The sequence below is a fragment of the Ixodes scapularis genome, unplaced genomic scaffold, assembly GCF_016920785.2.
Source record: "Ixodes scapularis isolate PalLabHiFi unplaced genomic scaffold, ASM1692078v2 PGA_scaffold2__306_contigs__length_199485367, whole genome shotgun sequence".
Lineage (NCBI taxonomy): Eukaryota > Metazoa > Arthropoda > Arachnida > Ixodida > Ixodidae > Ixodes > Ixodes scapularis.
In genome coordinates, this window is record NW_024609857.1 from 119,382,738 (window position 1) to 119,400,762 (window position 18,025).

The window sequence follows — 18,025 nt, forward strand, 5'->3', positions numbered from 1 at the left end:
AATTGCCTGCTCTGTTCCGTATGAGCCGTGCCCTGCCCTGCCCTGTTCGGCGAAGTTAACAACCTCCTGAATAGTAACCCGACGATTCTTTTGCATAATCAGTTTCCAAATTATGCGAAACGTTTTAAAGGTTGTGTTTCCAGGAGCTTTCCCCGATCTTCCTTCGTCTTCTGATGGTGTTATGCCGTTCTTGAGGGACGAGTGCCACTCAAAACCCTTCGCACGACTCATTGCTTTTTGATCAAAAGCTTTCCGAATTATTTCAAAGATATTTTTTTTAGATTTTCCATGTTCAGCGCAGAATCACATGTTTGCTCTTTACTTATTTGCTCTGGTTTCCGATCCACGCTAAAATCCTCAATATGCTCGTGCCCGTGGTCACGAAGATTCGTGCAGCGCGGCTCCAAATATACACAGAACGACGCCCCCTGGTGCTATGACAAATGAAAGTCACTACCCATGTAACACTGAGAGAAGGGCCGAAGGCTGGACATATTCCCATAGCTGAGTAAACTAGTTTTGGAACATTTTGACGGAACCTGGCATGTCCTATATTCGAGAAATTGTCGCATATAATATTGCCAGAACTGTTTCACACCTAGGTTGAAAGAATGATGCTTATCATATTATTAAATATACGCAGACCGGAAGTGTGCCAGCACTGTCCGATTAATAGCATGACCAAACTTGTTGGAAAAAAAAAAAGGAAGAGGAGGGGGGGGGGGGGGGGGGGGAGGAGGGGGCGTATCCTGCGGACTGCGATTCCCAAAGGAGTCGGCGCCAATGAATATGGCAGTGAAGGCACTAGGCCGAGTTTATTGTAGATTAAACAGAAGTAGAAACGAAAAAAAAAGTTAGGATATAAAATATCTTTGTTCATTAACGGTATATAAGTACCATATATTTGTTAAGAAAACACCTACACAGAGATTCTACAGACACAAGTATAACTTGTAAATATGACATCAAAGTAATCATCGTCACCAGTGCGGCAAGCTCGTAGCAAATACGGGTACAGAAGGCACCTCCCTACAGGTGCTGCGAAAGCGATGCGTCTCATTTGCGAAGCCCCTAACGGAAGTCGGAAGAGGGGTGCGGGGCTCGGGAAGCGTCTCCCGCCATCGCGTCCTAGGTAACGAGGCCTTGGTGCTGAATTTCGTCACCAAACGGAGGCCAGGGCGGAGTACAGATTGAACGTGAGTGCTGGGTCAGTGTTCGGCAGGGACCAGTGTACCATTGAGGACACGAGACTCAGCCGGACGGAGACATAACACTTGTGTCTAATCAGTGCTCCGCGTTGGCTTACTATGGATGACGTAGTGAGGGCAGCACTAAGGCCTTGTTATATAGGAGGTGTTGGGCCCCTGCCCCGAAGATTCAGTTCAGTTGAAATGCATGTCCACGAAGTGCTGGCGGTCCTTGAAGGTGGGACCCCAGGGGTTCCGTGGTTGGTCGGTCTTCTTCTGGTCGGTGGAGCTGTTGTTCTTGAAAGGGGACTGGGGGTCCTTGGAGAACGACTTGAAGCCGGACATCTTGCGGCTTTCGGCTTCGAAATTCGCCTTTCTGAAATCAGAAGGAAAAGAAGGGGAGAAACATCTTAATATGGATGTATAGCCCCACAGCAGTGAACAGGAGGTGCCTCGGTTGACTGAAGAAATTGTACATGTTCCGTTCAGTTACTCTAGGTTGGCTGCAAATACGCGCAGCTGGTGGTAAGGAAAGGTCACGCCACCGAACGGCTGGACACAAGCGCTGCGTCAGAGTTGGGAACGGAGCTCGGGCGTTTAAGCACGAGATCGGGTCGAATGGCTGCTTCCGGGACTTCCTAGGCCCTATTAGTCAGAGCTGGAAATGGCACTACCTAGCTCTAAATAAGGGATAGAACGCTAACGCAACGCTGCATAAGTGCAAAGTTACTTTAAAGTTAGCACTGCATGAGAGCTGTGCCTAAACTTCGTTTCCTCTTAGGATCGACAGCGTGAAGACGCTACGAACTACCAAAGTCAATCAAAAGTCGCACGCGAGTCACATGACCTTTGGGAGGAGCACAGGTACAAGCGCGGGCTGCGAAGTCACGTGACACGCTCACAGCGCTAGATTGGCTATGATTAGGGTGTGTACTTTCCGGTGTTTATTTGTGAGAAAAATCGGCGGATGTTTTTCGGTGTTTATTTATTTTCAAAACACCGGTGTATTTCGGTGGAACGTCTCACGACAAGGCTAAAATCGGTGATTATCGGTGGAAAAAAAATGCGATTGATCACAGGCAGAGAGTTCCAATTTTATTCACATATTTCATACACTTCTTTTTTAGGGAGAATCTATTTCTCACACTTGGTTATTATAGTAGATGCAAGCATACTTTGAGAGGCTTGCACCCGTCATGGCAGCAGGTTCCTTGCGGTTCACAACCCACAATTATGAAAACGCACGCTCCTCTATGACACAGACGTTGGCAGTGTTTTCCAGGAACCACAGCAACCTCTGAATGCATGGCTTGCACCGACATCACTTGGCCAGACACAATGGGAAAGGGCACGAGAGAGCCTACCCTCCACCGCGTTAATTGTTCCACAAAAGGGGGCCATGGGAGACACAATAGGGGAAAGGCGTGTGAGAGCTTAGCTTCCACTGCGTTCACTAAACGCTTTTGACTCCCAGAAAGGAGGGCGGACTGACGCCATGTGCAAGCCATGTATAGACCTTTGCAAAAAGAGCTCTCTGGCCGCCGCCATTTTGCGAATCGAGCGACCCCTATCAGCCAGAAATTTCTGGCACCCGCCTGAGCTGTGGAAACCCGGTCAGCGTGACTCCCCACTTGCATTTTGCATTCGGAGTTCGCCGGCTTTTCTTGGAAGTTTTTACTTTATTCGCCTGTTTAGGATGCTTACCCTTTGTATGTTATCTTCCACTGTGAGAACCAGAGAATACCAGGGCTCGTAGCCTGCTCGGCCTTCGCAGGAAACGAACCAAGAAAGCGAACGTCAAGCAGCCTGCGACGCAGGCAGTTCGACGTTCTTGGAGGATTATTTCCCTTGAGATAATCTCCAAAAAGCCTTCCCGGCTGTGTTCCGGGTCTTCGCGAAAAATAGCTGATAGGGTCGGGTCCGGGGTGTGGGGACAGAATAGACACGTTCATTCATTTGCTTTGACGAAGCTGTGCAAAAAGCTGCTCTCTTCTACATGTTCCCCAAAACACGCCGGGTTCCGTCCGATTCTCGTGAAGTGTCTATCGTCGACACTGTATATTGGATATGCTGTGTTATTTGAGACCTTTCTCAAATCCTGTTCGGATAACGCGGCACCGTGGGGTACGTACAATATATGTTGTTCGATTGATGAGACTCATTGAATTTCATGTTGTGGGCGGGGAATATCCATGCAGTTCGGATATCCTGTGTGGTCAAATATTTTGACCTATATAAATTGACACGGCTGAGTGTACGGTGTCGTAAAACGATGAACATAAAATGAAACAAAGATTCCAGTTGCATTTGTTCTGTCGCGCACGGACTCACCAAAACAGCTTTCATATCTTTGTTTTGGTTCCCAAAAATAGAGCACTGCTTCCTTGAAGACCTCTATAAATTATGTTCGCCACAGAACACAAAATAAAAAAGAAAACGCGTCAATTCAGCCGCTACCGGCGTCCGGAATTGCGCCTACGCAGGCTGCCACAGCTCACTGACGAGAAACTCCACAGCTCAGCGCAGTCGGGCAACGCTGACGTATACTCTCAAAACCAGGGACGCGCGCTGTAAATCGCTTCGTTCGAGACTGCCGCTGGAAAGGTCTATAAACACTGGAGGGATGCAGGATCCACGAGATAAGACGTTTGACGAACCTCTACGGGGATGTTTAGGGGTTAAAAGCGCTAAAAACGACGGACGAGTTGGAGAGACACACACCACAGAGCGCTACTTGTAACTGGTTTATTATTGGAAAAACCACACGGTACCGTGTGGTTTTTCCAACTAGTCAACCAACTAGCCCAAATCCAAACCCTTCTGCTCTACGGGGAAAAGGTTTCGCTAGGTCGGAATCATGCCACGACCGGTGTTTTTCGGTTTTAACCAGAACGAAAAAAGCCAACCACCGGTGTTTTTCGGTTTTAACCGATTTTATATTTTCGTCACCGACGGATGATTATCGGTGTTTTTCGGTTAAAACCGGAAAATACACACCCTAGCTATGATGGCACGTACCGTCCACTGCGGTCCATTGTAAGGTGCGGCGGAGTATATATACTGCTGCTATGTATGTCTGAACCGACATTCAAAATTAAAAGCTATTCTGCGTAAGATGGCGCTACCTGTTCAACAGATCTTCATTGCTCGGTGGTTATGGTGGAAACATGAATAAACGGATTCATCTAGAGCCCGAGATTGTGTCACGAAAAGTGAAAAATAAAGATAAGCAAATAATTTTTTTAATTATCTCCTGGATGTACGTTAGAGTAGAAGTGGCGGAAATGTACATTTTGAAGCCACGAATATTCCCAAGATCCTTCCTTTTCAGCGGCGACTAATGAACGTAAGCTTTTAAGACAATGTAAAAACTCGTTGCCATTTTTAATTTTATTGACATTTTAAAATTTTTTATTCGTTTTATTTTACTATTGTACTTCAAGATTAATATATTATAAACAAAACTAGAATTTAAATCTGCAAATAACACGGTCCCATCCAACGACCGTGTGTTTTGCATTGCTCTATTATGACGCAGCGTCCTTCGTGAGATGATGAATTCTTAAGAACAATATCCACGAACCAATATAATGAAGTTTTATTTGCCCCAAACTTTCATTGAACAGAATAAAGAAAAAATTTTCCAAATTTTAGATTTCGTCTTTTAATAAACGTGGAGCTCGCGCATTAGTAGCACCCCTTTTTTCTCTCTCTTCTCTCTCCCTCTCTCTCTCTGTCTCTCTTATATGAAAAAATTGTGTTCTCAAGACACCTAAGTGTACGTCTGAGAAATTGAGAAAAAAAATGCAAATAGGCTCAACCAAAAATAATAAATGTGCTACGCTCGAAGTATTCAGCAGCCCATTCTCGGATTACCTTGCGGGCGCCGCCATTTTGGAGCTTAGCGCGGAGTGGGCGCACCTGGCGACAGTTACGATAAAAATGGAACCGCCGCCACCCGCGAACAGAGATTTGTTTACTTCCCACGCGGGGAAATCTGCTTCCACTTTCGGGAGCTGGCCTCCGCTTGCCGCCAAAGGGAAAGACAAGACATCGGGCGCCTCCGAAGGACGCTTCGGGTGACCGCGCCGCCAATTCCCTGAGCTCTTTCGGCTAGCCCCTTCGGCCATCCCTACACTAGGGTTGTTCTGGCATCTCTGAAGGACTGGAAAAAGGTTTTTTCGCGATATCAGATCCGCATAGTGGTTTTACGCGGAACGTACGAGCGAAGGTATACGGTGCCCTGAACGCGTCTCGGACCAATGTGTTTAGCGCCCTTGATCGCCAATGCTTCGATATATAATCCCGACCCGAAGTGGCGACAAATGACGTCACAAAAGCCGGAGTGTCATGCTGTCGGATGTCGCGATCCTGGCGGTTGGGCGTAGAAGTTTTGGAAACAAAATAAGCAGAAGAGGATGCGAGTTTCGCTGTCGGTGGCGTTCAAAATCCCGGCTGCTGAAGCTTCCGTGGACTGCCAGGGTAGAGAGCGACCTGCAGCTGAACACGCGTCTTAAGTCCACTTCCTCTGCTGTGTGGCACAGCAGAGGAATCGCGGACGGCAACAGCGGGAAGTTTTTATGACGTCATTGGGCAAAAAAAGGACTACATCTAAGACCGCGGCAAAATACACCAATCGCAAACGCGCTCCAGTCTCCAAAAAAAAAAAAAAGACGCAAACGAGACATTTGGGCAGAAAAACCGCTTACCGTTGGGGAATGGCAGGAGATTCGCCGGGGCGCATGATGAGGGGAATTTGGAACGGACGACCAAATGGACGAAAGCTTCGCACCACTCCTAGGGAGAGGCTCACTGCTGCAGCACGGCTGAGGACGACTCTTCGACGCACACCTTCACAGAAGGCAGATGTTCCTCGGAAGCTAGTTGACTAGCCGGGGCCGATTCTGCGAGAGACGGGGAAAAGGGGCTACGGGTCAGCTCCCAACGCGCCACTCTGCGTCGGGAAACAATGTGACTGATGCGAGCCAGCAAGATCACTCTCTTTTGCACCGTACGTCTGCACTTCTCTCAGGCTGTGATCACAGTTCTAACGCGCCATACGAAACACAGTCCACGGACACTTTCTGAGGAGTAATTTTCTCCTTTATATGATTCGCGGAATTTTAAAGGCGGTCCACCAAAGCGATTCAAAACAAGTCAATGAACAGAATATTTGCTCAACATTAATTACACACGTATCATTAAATATATATATATATATATAAAGAAACTGCACATTGAAAACTACAAAACATGTCTCCGTTGAGCAATATAATAAATGCGAGTATGCTACAACATTAAAATCATCCACAAGACAGTGGCCTTTTAAATAAAAGGAACAAAAAAGAGAGAATCTGTCACACTTCAACATCAACAAACCAATGAAAAAAAATATACACGAAAAGTAAAGCGCCTGTATACATCATATAGCTCACACAGAAGGAATAAAAACACTGAAATGGACGAGTTTCAGAGTCTTCGCAGTCGTTATCGACAACGGAGCTGGAATTCCAGGCGCCAGAGTTATCACAAAAAAAGCCTCCTTCACTTTTCTTCTCCCTCTAGAGGGAATTAAATTCAGCTATCTTTACCTTTATCTTTTTCTACGTAGTATCTTTTTTCTACTATTTTCGTTTTTCTTGATTTCCTCTGTGACGAAAGTGGTTTTCGTAGCGCGATGAGCATCATATAAATATGTCGTTGCTCGTTGAAACAACTGTGAGTGTCTGTCCTTCGTCCATTTCAATGTTTTTATTCTTTTAGTGTGAACTAGAGTTTATCCAACGCGCTCTGCTACGTGTACTTATACACAAAAAATATACTTTTTACTGAATGCCTGACAATGGAAATAGTCACACTCTAGCTCTACGTCTTCCATCATCGTGTTTTTTTGTGTGTGTGTGTGTGTTATCTGTGAGATTAGTTACGTTTGCCAGCTTGTTATTCTGTCGCAACAGACATGACAGAGATGTTGAAAACGCTCACTGCCTCCTTCTTTCGGGCAAACATTTTCAATCCGGAAGACCAGACGAACTTTGATTTTTCTATGTTCGGTGGTTCCGTCACACTAGTCGTACAAAACCCGTCTGAAAACGTGTTCGAAGATGTATCGAGCAAACATCTCTTCGAACCAGCTCGTCTGCAGAGAGTTTTGTCATTTTGCCTGCAGCGAGCACCGTGCCCTCTTCTGTATAATGTAGGAGCAATGTGACGGCGGCTTCGTGCACGCGAAAGTTCGTCTGCTTTTTGCACAGGGGTGGCGGTGACGTCAGAATGACGAGCTCTGATTGGCTCTCTGATTGGCTCTGATTTATTTATTTAAATGCTCTCAAGGTCAATCGGCATTAAAGAGGGGAGTGGGAGTAACAAAATAACACACAAAAAGAAACAAAAGGGCAGAGTACATAACATATCATGGCGGCTCAGGACAGTAAAGAGTGTTTACAGCATTTTTAAACATTTGGGTATCAATAATATAAATTACGGAAGTCGGAAGGTGATTCCATTCCAAAGAAGTTTTAGGGACGAATAATAGTACAAATTCCAACTTTGAGGTGATGATCGACGCGAGGTGAAATGGAGAACGGTGGATGAAAAGACGTTGCTTTAAGTACGGGTTAGCATGATAGATCTTGTGAAAAAGACATAAACGAGCAACTTTTCGTCGGAGAGAGAGGTTAGGCAGGGACAAGGTAGAGCTCAATGCTAGCTTCCCTCAGGTCTACCCACTACCTTTCCAATCGGAACTAATCGGACCTCGACGTTCTGAAGTCACCGCAACCCCTGCGCAAAAAACAGACCACCTTGCGCTCGGCATTGAAGTTCGCTGTTTCAGGAGCGATTTGGAAACACGCTTCTATTTCGGGGTCGACGTCTCAAAATAGATGCATATTTCAGAGTCGCGACTTACTGAAAATGTGTCTCGCTACCTAACCATCCCGTTAATGTTGGTGTCGGTTTTTTTCTATGCGTTTCCAGAAAAAGCTTTTTTTTTTTTTTGTCCTTATTTGTTTAACTTTGGCATTTAAAAAAATGCTTTTATAAAGCTCTCTGTCTCTTCAGTCTGCTTCTTTAGACTTCCGGGTTTTTTTCTGTTTATTTTTTTTAGTTTGGGTGGGAGGCGAGGGGGGGGGGGGGGGGTTGCGCTTGCGCAGCGCCTACAGCCGGTGTGGACCAACCCGAACTTGTTTGTAAACATCATGCTTGTCTGTAAACAGTTCGACGTTTTATGCGCTCGATGAAGTCTGCTTTATGGTTGCCGGCTGCAGGAAAAGTGCTAGATTCAGGGCGAGAACATTGATGTCCGAGGGCTGGATTCCTACGTCATCGTTTTGTGACTAGGCAAAACGTTATTGATAGCGTCTACATGCTCCCGCGTTTCATCCACACGCGTATTTTGTTCTCGGAATATATGTGTTACCCCACCTCCCCGGGGCTTCTCGGCTATGGTCACGCGGAAATCGACTTCCGGTTTGGTCTCCTATAGTTCTGCCCAGAGCCTTTTATAAAAGGCTCTGGTTCTGCCAAGTTCTTGGCGGCCATTGTGCTATGTGCTGCCCTCTCCGGATCCCTCTTGCTGACTAATTTTATGCCAGATTAATTTGACCGATTTTGGCGCTTGTCTGAGGTGTTCTCTTATCAGTTTCTTCCTCGCTTACTGCTTTACACGAATATTATGGGCGACGAGATGTTTCGGTGGCGCTACTTCGCGGGCGCTCTCATGTGACGTAGCGAGGGTGATTCGAACAGGCGACGCGCTAAGCAATCGCGTGCAGTGAAGATGTTAGTTCGAATTTGTGACAATTGATAAGTGTTGATATAGTGAACACAAACAAAAAAGAATCACGTCTTCATAAACTTTTTTTTTTTTTTTACTGAGTTACTGCGTCTCCAAGCCACTTCTGACGTGCACAATCTTTAAACTGTTCAAAAACAAGCCTGGAACGTGACACGACAGCTTTTGCGAGGGCTTGCGCCACGGCCTTTTTTAACCCTTGTTCTGTTGAATGTACGGAGGCTTCTGTAGTAAAAATTGGTTTGCAATCATAAGAGTGTAGCACGTGCTCTCATCTTACGAGTGCACTTGAGTGGTGTTGCATTTCTTGGCGCCACACATTTACTTTTGCTAATGAAGCTTGCAGATACCGACGCTTCCGCCCTATTGCGGTTCGGCAGTTGTTGGATGGAATTCGCACGTCACCGTGGGGGCCAAGACTAAGTGATTTTACTTTAGCAGTGGCGCTTTTGGTCCCTCGCACCAAATGTGTGGCAAAGTAGTTTGCCACATTGCGACTTCTGCTCAAAGGAACAGCTGAAATTTATATAATTTCATAAATTGCCGAGCTTGGCCTGACAGACAAAGTTAATTGATTAATTTGTTTTATCCAGTCTTTACGAAGGATTGATGACATATTTGAATACTCTCGCTGCGAAGTGCACCACAGATTTTTCAAAATTCTTGGAGTCAGCAAAAACAAACACACATAAACGGTCGTAATTCATAGCATAGAAATTTATGCTTCGCTGACGTTGATGTGTCAACGACTTTCTAGGTATTACTGGTCTTGATCGCGGAGGTGATTTTGCACTTTTCGGGCGGACTAGCGATTAAGCACTCATTTAGTTAAAACGACATCGGGAGCCAGCAGCCGCCCCTTTTATCAAGTTTTTCCTGAGAACCATTTGCTGACTGCTCTGCAAAATCCGAAAAGGCATCAACTTGGAAGTACTAAGTGACCACTACTTACCAAGCAAAATGCAACCAACAGGCTACACAAAATAACTTTCATTTAAGTGTTAAATACACACGCGAGAGGGGCTGCACTTCTGATTGTCCATTTTCAACTTGATGAGCCTCTTCAGTTTTTCTAGCGCAGAAAATACTAAAAATTACAGCCAGCCTGTTCACCCTGGTAGTGGTTGTAATGAAGTAAAACGTTGGATATTCTATTTTTATTATCGAGCGCTTTAGTACTGGTGAAGAGTTTGCCACCATCCTGTCGCTTCTACACGTTAGCAAAATAAGTGCTTGCTTAGCATGACGACGCGTGCCACGCATGGCAACATTTCATACCAGGAATATCACATCCAAAATAAGCACAATTCGTGAAACAAGTGTCGACACGTTACCCACACAACGCACGAAGAGAGCTGACGAGCCGACGAATCTGAGCCGCATGCTCAGTTTCTTGTACCCGGTCACAAACGATGATTCTGATAGCCAGCGAAGCACCCCTGTAGTTCGCGCACGCCGCCAGTGGTGTCAAGTGTTCTTGTAAAAATTCTTACGCGGAAAATAACATCCTCCATGAACCACGCAACCATCAACACCACCAGCGTTATTATCACGCCTTGCGCGAGCTGAGTGGATCAGTTTGAATCTGAACGTCAACGCGCGTAGTCGCCACATTAAAGGGATGCTGAACGAACACTGTAGCTGAACCAAACATTTCAGTGTGGGAGATCAGTGGACGAGTGGGCTAACGCACACGTACTAGCGCACACCAGCTCGGAGCACGTGGAGCAAAAGCTCGCGCTGCAGAACTCAGGGACCCTTGGTTCAATCCCCATTTCTGCTCGTTTCGATCTGGATGAGCATCGTACCGGCGTGCGGTCGTGTATCACTACTGCGTGGTGCTCGTTAAAGACCCCAGGCTAGTGGTTGTACTGCACTGGCTAAATTGCTCATCTACAGAGAGTGACTCGTCGCAACTTTGAAATGGCTGACCAACTACACGCTGTATAAATATCCACACAATACCAATTATTATTGTTCATTTCAGGGTCTATAATAAGTGGCGCACGATCTTTCCACGAGCCAGCAGCCGCCGGTGTGCGCGAGCACGCGCAACGAAATTGACGTCATAATCCCCCATTCGCGCTTACGATGAGAGTGAAATGTGTGGGTCCAGGGAAAAGGAGAATAATGACAAGCTTTTCATCTCCACACTGGGGTCCGGTGTAAACGGTAAGCGATCAATTGGTCTAACAAGCCCGTAGCTTTCACTTGTGGAGATGCAAAGCCTCTCTTTATTGTCCTTTGGCCAGAAGCCCATACTATGACGTCAATTTCATTGCGTGTGCTCGCGCACACCGGCGGCCCCTGGCTCGTGAAAAGATCGTGGCCATTTATTATGGACACTAAATTGTTCGGTTCAGTATCCCTTTACAAAGCCTCTGACACCCCCCCCCCCCCCCCCCCAAATTATTTTTTTTTCATGCTAGGCGTTAAAATGGTGTATCAGGACATCAGCCAAAAATTGTTTCACTTTAGAGTTTCGTAGTTTTTTTAATAAAAACAAAATAAAGAAATACGAAGCCCAATTCAAAGTGCCCGCCAGTGCCCTGTGACGTAACAATGTACTGCAAGATGTCGGGGCGGTCAGAAGGGAGGCATCGCCGGAAGTCACGTGAGTTGTATCACTCCTCATGCTTACGGCGACCGCGAGTCATATTTTTTTAAATATATTTTTGTGATTCTCCGCACCTCCGCGAGCAATCCAAGCAGAAAAGGTTTCTTTTATTTGCTTTTCATCCCCTAATATTGCTGTAAAGCGTGCCGCCGCGCCGCTATTCGCCGAGATCCGATCACGTGAGGAGCCGGATCAAGTGCCTTGCTTTTGAGCGCGCCGCGCGCCTCGAACGCGTGGCGCCGCTATTCGCTGAATTCAGTCACGTGACGAGCGGGATCAACATGCCGTGCAGGAAAGACGGCGTTACGGAGATGAACGCGCAACTCACGTTCTAGATAAAACACGTACTTTATGCTCGACGTTTACTTGTACTTGGTAAACTGACGAGTTCGTATTCTCTAGAGGGCAGGCATCTTCAGCCTGGAGAGTATCCGATGATTCGACGACCTCGCTGTCTGAACCTTCAGCAATGCGATCGGGCGTGTCGTATGCTAGCAATCCTGATTTCCACGAGTGTTCTAATTTTTTTTATTTTTTTCAAAACTCGATAGCTTGTTTTGTGCCCAGTATGGCTCTGTACAATCGGACTAATGGCATGCACTCGTACACTGGATTGTACTCGCAACGCTTTCATCATTGACCTCCATCACGTCGATCCACTGACTCTCCGTCCTCAACTTTTACGGCACGCAAACTAACCAACGGTGCAGCGATAAAAAGCTAGTGGAACTGAAACTTAGTTTTCTACGATCGCTCGTAAAGAAGACAACAATAAAAAAAAGTCTTAGGCACGGTCGTGGAGAGCACGAGGAGTGAAACTCACGTGACTTCCGGCAAACCCACTTTCAGTGACGTATGTCTATGCCTTCCTTCTGACCGCCCTGACACCTTGCGCTACAATGTTACATCACAGGGCACTGGCGGGCACTTTGAATTTTTTTTTTGGCGTGTCAGAGGTCCTTTAAACCTCATACCTTCAGCCTAAGAATGTTTCTATATTGAATGTTTTGAGTTGTCTAAACCTTGATGCAAGAGCACGGTCAGACCTCCGGCATTGCCTTGTGTCACCGTGCCTAGTGTCTTGGTTGCCGTTGATTCGATGGTGAGGTACTTATACGACCATTTCCCATCGAATAATTGGGAGGCTGTCGAAATTCTGGTAGGCTGTGGCATCAGGTGTGATAACTTGCTTCCCAACGTATATCACTTCCTGCTCATATTGATGCTACCACTTTGCACGATGGCACAAACAACACCAGCGTGAGTGCCAGCGTGTAGTTTGATAACTATGGCCGGCTGGCCTTGAGATCTTGGAACGAAATCAGATTATGTAGATTGCCTTTCTGCCGTTCATGGAGGCGGCAGAAGAGTTTCTGTTCATTAGAACAGCCTCATAGCCATGGTTTTGAGAAATTGGCGTTTTTGGCGCATCGACAAACGCGTATCTCAGTATGATCAAATATCCGCACTAAAGTGTTTTCTTCTTTTTTTTTTAAATTAATGTTTATAATTTCTGTCATGCTGGCACCTTTCTTTTATTGGAGCCACTAAGTCTAAGTCCAGCTTCTTCGCTCTTTTGGGGGGGGGGGGGGGGGGGGGGGTTGACCAATATAAGTTTAAGAATATGAAAAAAAAATTAAGCGCGCCGTTTCTGATAGATGGCAGCCTTAGATGTTGGATATACTTTTGGTGCTATTCACCGATAGAATGTCATTTTTTGAGTACTGCCATTATTGGCATGTGTATGTCCCTTATGCAGTATTTACTCCAGGGTCACCATGCTCATACATAATACCAAGGACAATCCGCAAACACGAGTCCCCGCAATATCCGTGGTTCGAATGCCGCGTGCCAAGTTTTCTATTTGAACTCATTGCCATGCGGTATTCGAAGCACGGATCTCGCGGTGACTCGCGTTCTGCATGAAGACTGTGTTTTGTAGGATATATAAGCAGTGTGATTCCGGCTATGAAAAGAGAAGCTCGATCATGTCCATTATTCATAGTAACGTTTACTGTAAAAAACAAAACAAAAATGCCAGAAAAACAGTAACCATTTGCTTTGTGCTTGTGTGACCCGGGGGGGGGGGGGGGGGGGGGTTATGAAGTGCGTAAAGAGACAAAATCGCGAAAAAAAGGGGTTTTAAATGCTTGAACAGGACAAAGATGTCATAACATGATCTTACTATACTCACTGACAGAGTGAGAACGACATGCCGTGTCCATCGGACACCGGGTCTCCTGCGCGCGCTCCACGCCTTCCGCCGAGCCTTGGCTCCGAGCGCGCGTTTCGGGTGCACGATATGCCGAAGCGTTGTCGAAGGTAAAAAGCTCGCGCTGGAGGTGGGACAACTGAAGCTCTGCAGTTCCCGCCTCGTCAGTCACCAGAAGATATAGTGAAGTATTTCGCGTCGCGAGACCCGGTTTTAGATACGACTGAATCAAAAACGCTTTCATTTGGAGACGTCACCCCCCCCCCCCCCCCCACACACACACACACACAGCAAAAAAAAAAATAGCATGTTTTGGAAGAACTGCCTCGAACATTTCTCACATGCCTGGCAATAACACATTAGTCACTAAATAAGCTCTCTCCGAAAGGAAGAAAAATGGCGTATTGCTTGCGTTGCAACACTAATTTTGATTCGGGGGTGCTTCCGAAGCACTCTTCCATATCGAGATGTTGATCGCGATACAGAGGCACGTCACGGAATCGCTGAAATGATTATTGCGACTTAAATATTGCGGTAAAACTTTTTTTTTTCCTTTCCGGAAAAACTGCGTTTTTTGACCTATATGTCTTATCCGAACACCTAAAACAATTTGAAGGAGTTCAACGTCGTTCGAAAGCTAGTCTGTTTTGGTAATGAGACTTGATTACGGCTCGAGGTTTCTTCAATTCGCTCGTATTGCACTGGGGTTATTACCATGTCACGTGCAGTTTAGCTACTTATTCTGAGAAACCCGAGGTGTGCAAGCGCTTGCGACTTGCCAGGGCGATTGGATAATCGGAGCGCCAAGAAGGAGATTCACGTGCTCAGCACCCCGGCTGAAAGCCTTCGGATCACATCCACAGCTGCCCTCAGTGCCATGGGATTGTAGTTCTCCGAAAAACCACTAGACAACGCTCGTTATGGGAAAAAAGTTCCATTGTTTTCGTGAACCCGTTGTATTTTATTAATGAGTTCGGAAAGGCTAAGCAAAGTAATCCCGTTGATCTTGTACTTAATTTGTGCACAAGGTTACGTGTACCAGTGTGAGCATAATCCAAAGGAATTTCTCAATAAAAAAAAAGTAGGCTTGTAACAGTGAAGGGAACAGCGATCTGCGAGAGGGGCGGCTCCAGCAGCCGCTGGCGTAGGTCCGCATACCTTGGACGAGGTAGGGAGAAATGCTCTGTGGATTCAAATTCCGAACGGTAAACGCATGACGGAGGGTGGCAATGTAAAGGACCAGGCGAGGTGTTCGGTATTTCAAACGTGTTACTGCCATTTTGCACTCTCGGGATTCAGATTCATTTGTATGCCAAAATAATTGAAGATGTTGAAAATCTGAAAAAGTTAGTACGTTTCGTCTTGTTGACATACTTAAGTGCCTCCTATATTTTGTCTCACTTTAGAATGGACTATTGTTAGCCGCGCATGATAAAAGTGCCAGCCATTAGCTTTGTCCTCGAAGCCTCGGCGGATGCACGAGCGCTCGTGCAGAGAGTGCTCCAGTCACGGCAATCAAACCTACCCGTTCACGCTTGCAGAGCCTTTGCAGTTAATCCATTCTATAAGGTAAGCGAAATATTGTCTTCCTTAGAGACACCAAATGTGCTACGCCTAGTGTATCGGCACTGTTTTCCCCGATATTGTTGTGTGCGCCGCCATCTAGGTGCTTGTGCAGAGGAGACGCAACTTCCGATCGTCATGATTCAAAAGTGCGACTTCCTCAGTCTTAGATTCGGTGATAGGAAGCTCAAGTAATATTGCCTTGCTCTGTCGCGAAGTGTCTGAACATTTTTGGACATTTATGGAGCACGAAAAGTGTTTCCTGTGATTTTGGACAAAGCTTGAGATATCTGGAAACTATAATTTTAAGCCACAAAATGGGTAAGGGTCGTTACTCCGAAGCACAGCATATTTAGTGGCACTATCCTTCCTTTAACATCTTGCAGAGGTTGGCTTTCCTCTTTCTTGTTGCTGAACGGTTTGGCTCAAACAAAAGCTCGGCGCAAGAAAAAAAGAAAAGAAGGAGCTATTTTTGGATTTTTGAAGATTATAATCTTGGGAGCCAGCGGCCTCACAGTTCACAGTCCGCTCGCAGCACCGACAAGGATCAGGTCGTGCTGGAGACTAACGTTGCTGGAGGTAGCCTCGGAGTGGGCTTGGTTCGACGCGCTTGGCTAGCACGACCTAGCGCGACCGAGAGGGATACGCTATCGAGGATCTCGTGCAGCACGCGCACAAGGGCGTGCATGTCTTTATAACGCGCTCTCCAACACTGGCGCGTCGTCTGCGCATTTTCGAATAAAAGGTAGATGGCAATGAATCGTTCTTCGCTTAGACTGAGGCCAAGAAGGGACCCATAAAAAGAATAAAAAGAAAAAAAAGGTCACATGATACGCAATGTGGTAGGGTAAGTTGAATATCTTGAAGCGAGAGAGGACGCCGGTTCCCAATCAAGGTTGCAACAGGAATTTTCCAACTCGTTGGGGCGTTGCCCCCCACGAGCAAGGCACGTGATGGCTACCTTTCGACACACGTTTCCTCTACCAGCTGGGAAGTCTTTTGAAACGAGTCTCCATATCGTCGTGGCGAGGCACGGGGACGGAGGCTGGTGCCCTCGTCTCGCTTCGGGCAGGTATATATAGAGGAGCGAGCGGTTTATTGCACGTCCGTCTGGAGGAGAAGCAAACCTGTTTTTCGCAGCCCGGTAACGCGAACGAGCACGAAGGCTGCGAGAGCAGGCAACCGAACCGCCTGGCACCCGCTTCTCCGAGACCGGCTGAAAAGAGTTCCGGAATCCCCAGGGGGTTCGAATCACGGAGAGCTCGAGACAATGATTCCAACTCCCCAACCCTTTCGGCCTAACACACTCCCAGGCTAAGTTGGACACCCAAAAATATATATATATATATTTCTTTTTTTTTTTTGCCAAAGTACACAAATTTATGGTATACACACCTCAGAGCCCCTCCCACCCCTGAAACTGCCAATCCAGGATAAACCACTAATCGAGAAGGATGACTAATACGATCCTCTCGTTATGGTCGACCACTAAGATGTCGCTTGGTCACACAGTAAGAATATTTGGGAACAGATCGCGGAGATACCAGTGGCGTAAACCTAACCCTTTTTTCCTCCCCCCCCCCCCCCACCCCCCGCCCCCGACACTCACACATAACGGAGCCGACCATAGAATATGCATATGCAACTTCCCAACTCATAAAGACCCCACCCATCCCAAGCCCCCTTCCGAAAAACAAATCTGGCTGCTCCACTAGAGGAATTCAACTCCCAGTCGTCATCAACGTCTCTGTCGTCGTGAACTCACGATGCCAGCATGGTGCTGTTGCGAACCGCGCGACAGCGGGATCCCCACCCTGAGGACTGGCCGGGTCCGAGCAACTCACCTCAAGGAACGTGGTGCAACTGCGTGAGCACCTGTAGCTCCAGGACGTTTCCACTGTTACCCAGACGGCTTCCTCGCCGGGTGAGAATGGTTTCGAACAGCTGGTCAATGACTGCAAAGGCGACGGCCTTGCTGCGCATCCGAACCTTGGTGGGCTTCGTTGGGTCAGTGGGAGCGCCGAACGCCGAGACTCTGGGCTGGCTGCCTGGGCTGGGCTAAGGGCTCGGGGGTACTGCGGGCTGCCCGACGACTCTGGGCGCTCGGAAGCGGGCACGGCTGGCACGGTCTGTGGGCGAGGGTGGACGGCGACTGTGGCGAGATCGGGACGCGGCGTGTGCGAACTTGGCGACTGCGCTCGAGACAAACACGTCGACGGCCTTCCTGGCGCGCTTTATGAGCGCCCCGATCAAGATGGCGAGGGGGAAGGACGACCTTCTGCGTCCGGCCAATGACGGTCGCACCGCTTCGGTTTCCAAGATGGCAGAACTGCCGCGGGGACTCCTCATGGCTGCAACGTGACCCGCGCCACGACTCGAGAGACTTTGCTTGTTGCGGTGCGGCTCGAAAGGCGATATGAACCCGGAGACCGACGCGCGCCTCTTCTCCACAGGCTTGTGATTGAGGCCGCCATTTGCACGAGGACGCCTTCCCCGAATTCGCCTCCCACGCCTCTCTCAATCGTCGAGGCTGTCGCGGCATTCGCTGCGAGATTTCGAAGGAGATAAAAAGAACGGATGACTGGACTAGATTTTAAAATTCACATGCTATTTCCATATCTCATTCCTTAATATATAGTTCCAACAAATCT

The 18,025-nt window shown here is 47.3% G+C and overlaps 1 long non-coding RNA gene across 1 annotated transcript; it reads right to left on the reverse strand.

Annotated features, from left to right (window-relative positions):
* Positions 1–788: 788 nt before the first annotated feature.
* LOC115324939 lies at positions 789–17,877 on the reverse strand. The gene is made up of 3 exons (XR_005716318.2): positions 17,219–17,877; positions 5,897–6,091; positions 789–1,563 (listed from the first exon to the last, which is right to left on the reverse strand). It is a non-coding gene; the product is annotated as an uncharacterized LOC115324939 (long non-coding RNA).
* Between the last annotated feature and the right edge of the window lie 148 nt (positions 17,878–18,025).